Here is a 4,300-nt window from a genome sequence, read left to right on the forward strand (position 1 = left end):
GTGCATCCTGAGTCATTCTTAGGACTCGTATAAAATAAGATTACCTTATTTTCAAATGTATTTCTGGTAAATTGAATGTGAACGGCAGCTAATGTACATTATCTACAGTGAGAAATGTTACAAATGAGAACACGTGGAATATTAAGTAACAAGAAAGGGTCAACTTTTGAGAGACTCAGCTCAGCTGTGGATTTTCCCAACACCTTACACTTGTTCCCTGTGTGATTATCCATACCTGTGTATGGTATGTAATTCCAACGTGTTGAAAATAACTCTTGAAAAATCTTTCTCTCCTTATTTCCTGAAGTCTGAAATTCAGCAATTCTGAGAGCATCGTGTGGTTTTTCATGTTCGGTACTGTAGTAGTTACGGGTTTGGACTGAGACCTAGATCCAAAGTTAGGTTTTGCCACTAATTTTCTATGTGACCTTGAGCCACATAGGAAGTTTCTCTCCCCAGTTAGCTCATCTGTGTGTGAAATGGTGCTTCCCTCCGAGGCTTCTGAGGATCGCATGAGGTAGCGCATGTCCTTCAGCCTGAGTGGAGGGACCCTATCTTTAGTGTTGTGTTGTTCGTTGCTGTTTTATTCTGCTTTGTGTTGTTGCCGCTGCGGCTTGAGCTGTCGAACGCCTGTGCTGGGTGGGAAACATGGTGGGAAATGGAAACATTTGTTTCTAAGTGTGGTCCCAGGATTCAACTGAGAGGGTGTTACCCGCGGCTGTCCTTTGCTCTGCACATCAGGGTGCTTTTGTTCCAGAGAAGCTGCGTGTCCTGCCCTCTCCAGACACAGGTTTTGGTTGACATGGAGGCTGTAGAGAGGGAGGGTGTGGTTCTCTGGTACTTCAGGGTGCCTGCTACTCTTATATTCCTTTTAATACCCTCGGAGTATAAAATTACTGGGTGACACATTTCCCCACTGAAAACTATAGATACCTCACTGTTGTCTTCTGACTTTGAAGTCTGAGCCTAACCTGACTTTCTCCTCCTCCAGTGAAGGTGTCTCTCTTTTCTGTCTAAACACCTGAATGGCTTTTTATCCTTAAAGCAAAAGCTTTGGAATGTATCCCAACGCCGTTAAGTCTTACCTGATCTCTCCCCAAACTTATGTTCTTTGGATTTGCGTGTTTCCTTTTATATTATTTCAGGAGAAAATTATTTTTTTCATAATCATCCATTTCACAGTTTAATGTATTAAACAATATAAATGCCTTGATTTCACATATTTTTTAAATCATTTTCACCATATTTGCTTCAGATTTTAAAAAAAGATACACGCGTGTGATGAACAACCAAGAGACTTAATACTGAAACCTGATGTTATATTGCAATGTTCTGATGTGCTATGAAAAAAAAAGTTACATTGACATTCTCCCATTCTTCTCCTCCCTCCTCAAGGAAATCAGCTTGTAAAAGTGACACTTGTTCTTCTTGTAAAGGTTTTAAAATATTTTAACTATAATATGTACGTATCCACAAATTCATGTGTTTCAAAATCCTACTTTATTTGGGGGCAGTCCTTAATCTTTTCATTGGATCATCTTAATCCTTCTTTTTTTTTTTTTTTTTTTTTTTTTGCGATACGCGGGCCTCTCACTGTTGTGGCCTCTCCCGTTGCGGAGCACAGGCTCCGGACGCGCAGGCTCAGCGGCCATGGCTCACGGGCCCAGCCGCTCCGCGGCATGTGGGTTCTTCCCAGACCGGGGCACGAACCCGCGTCCCCTGCATTGGCAGGCAGGCTCTCAGTCACTGCGCCACCAGGGAAGCTCCATCTTAATCCTTCTTAATGGTCGTCATCTCTCTTTCAGATTTTACTTCAATCACATTGTCCTTTTCAGCTCATTCATTGTGGTTCTCTGATGGATTTCCTTTAAAGCTTTCCTTTAAATCCAGTTTATGGTCCACCCTATCTTGTTTTCTGATGATTCCTTTATTCATTGATTCTGTAAATCATGACACCTTTGTTCCCTTGGTTCTGCAGTCTTTCTTTTTTATCTCAATTCAGTACTTGTATCATCTTACCTCTAAGCTTTTTTTAACAATTGGAAGTCGTGTTCTTAAAAGGGTTTTCAAAGAGCTAACATAAACTTTTGGGGGAGTTTTAAACTTCTCTTATATTTTCTTCCAGAATGGATTTATGCCCTTTTCTCTTTCTCTTTCTCGCACATGACACTTGGTACCTGTCAAGATGTGGCCCTGGAGTCTTCCCTTCCTGCACAGAAGTCAGACTCACCTGCTTCTTCCTTTCATTTCACCTTCCCCCACCCCCACCCCCCAGAGTGTTTTCTATGCAGCTTTCCAAATGCAGGAGTGTTATTAAGAATTCTCAAGAACTTGCTGACTCTCAAGTATGTTCTCAGAGGGATGGGAATAGGCAAATAGTTAGAAGTCAGTCCTGTTCTGTTCTATCAGGACTAGTTTTTTTCCTTGTCTAGTACTTTCTGAAAGTTTGTGATGTAGATTTTGATCGATTTGGGAGGTGATCAGTTTCACTTTTTTTGACATATGTCATTGGAATATGGGTAATTTATCACATGACTTCATTTTACTATCTTTGCCTGGAAGGAAGGAATGGATATTTTAGAGATGTAAAGAATAACTTATGGATTTACTGTAATTCTTATGAAACTCAACATGCCCCAGACTGAATCCACTATCTTCTCCATCCTCTATACAGTCTTCTCTTTCTCTTTGTGATCTCACTTGGGGGAACAAGTCCGTGTTCGTTACCTAAGACAGAAACCTCTGAGTATCGTGTGATATTCACAAAGGTACTAGTGTATGGTCAGATTTTTTCTCAGAATGAGATGTTTGGGAAGTGGCTTATTTGTGGAAACAAAGTTTATAAAAGGTAGAATTTTTCCTTTTTTTCTGAAATATAGCATTTAAAAATACAGTTAAATAACCTCATACTTATGGTTGCAACTGGGTGTATTGTTAAACAATCCGTGCATATGTAAACTGGAAATTCTGTTTCAGCAGCTTATGGACAGAAGCCTCCAGAGAGTAGCATTTTCGATTACTCAGCACTTCACACACATTTTGTGTCTAATGAAATTCACTATTCGAAGACCTTGCCTTTTTTTTTTTTAACATCTTTATTGGAGTATAATTGCTTTACAATGGTGTGTTAGTTTCTGATTTACAACAAAATGAATCAGTTATATATATATACATATGTTCCCATATCTCTTCCCTCTTGCGTCTCCCTCCCACCCCTCTAGGTGGTCACAAAGCACGAGCTGATCTCCCTGTGCTATGTGGCTGCTTCCCACTAGCTATCTACCTTACGTTTGGTAGTGTATATATGTCCATGCCTCTCTCTCGCTTTGTCACAGCTTACCCTTCCCCCTCCCCATATCCTCAAGTCCATTCTCTAGTAGGTCTGTGTCTTTATTCCTGTCTTACCCCTAGGTTCTTCATGACATTTTTGTTTTTCTTAAATTCCATATATATGTGTTAGCATACGGTATTTGTCTCTCTCTTTGTGACTTACTTCACTCTGTATGACAGACTCTAGGTCTATCCACCTCATTACAAATAGCTCAATTTCGTTTCTTTTTATGGCTGAGTAATATTCCATTGTATATATGTGCCACATCTTCTTTATCCATTCATCCGATGATGGACACTTAGGTTGTTTCCATGTCCGGGCTATTGTAAATAGAGCTGCAGTGAACATTTTGGTACATGACTCTTTTTGAATTATGGTTTTCTCAGGGTATATGCCCAGTAGTGGGATTGCTGGGTCGTATGGTAGTTCTATTTGTAGTTTTTTAAGGAACCTCCATACTGTTCTCCACAGAGGCCTTTTGCCTCATGTTTGTGTTGTGAAGTAGATCAAAACACAGCCTTGAGAGAGACACAACATCCAATCACTGACCACTTAGATGATCCTAAGAGTGTTGGTTCCTCCAACAGAGTGAGTCTGTGAAGAACTGAGAATAAAATTACACACTGAACACATGAGTTGGAGCATCCTGGTGATGGAGCTGGACTGGGGTGTTGTAATCTCAGACTAGAGTAGGTGATTAGGTAATCTGCAGCCTGGATAAGGGATGCGGGTTGTGAGACCACAAAATGCGGAGAACATGCGGTCTGTCTCCAACGAGACGAGGGACTGAGAAGAAGTCTTGGAGAAAAGGAGCTCCGTATATCTGTGCCCCAGGTCTCACATTACACACCTGCTTGCTGAGGAGACACCCTAGGAAGACGCTTAGGAAGGTAAGTAAATTACCCTAGTTAGCAGAATCCCACTTTCCCAGGTAAAGGGTGTCCTTACCTGGGAAAGCTGGACACCAAA

At 41.0% G+C, this 4,300-nt stretch overlaps 1 non-coding gene across 1 annotated transcript; it reads left to right on the plus strand.

Annotated features, from left to right (window-relative positions):
- Positions 1 to 1,271: 1,271 nt before the first annotated feature.
- On the plus strand, positions 1,272 to 1,341 carry LOC117199794 (small nucleolar RNA SNORD82). The gene has a single exon (XR_004481132.1). It is a non-coding gene; the product is annotated as a small nucleolar RNA SNORD82 (small nucleolar RNA).
- Positions 1,342 to 4,300: the final 2,959 nt, after the last annotated feature.

This window comes from Orcinus orca, chromosome X (assembly GCF_937001465.1).
Source record: "Orcinus orca chromosome X, mOrcOrc1.1, whole genome shotgun sequence".
Classification (NCBI taxonomy): Eukaryota; Metazoa; Chordata; class Mammalia; order Artiodactyla; family Delphinidae; genus Orcinus; species Orcinus orca.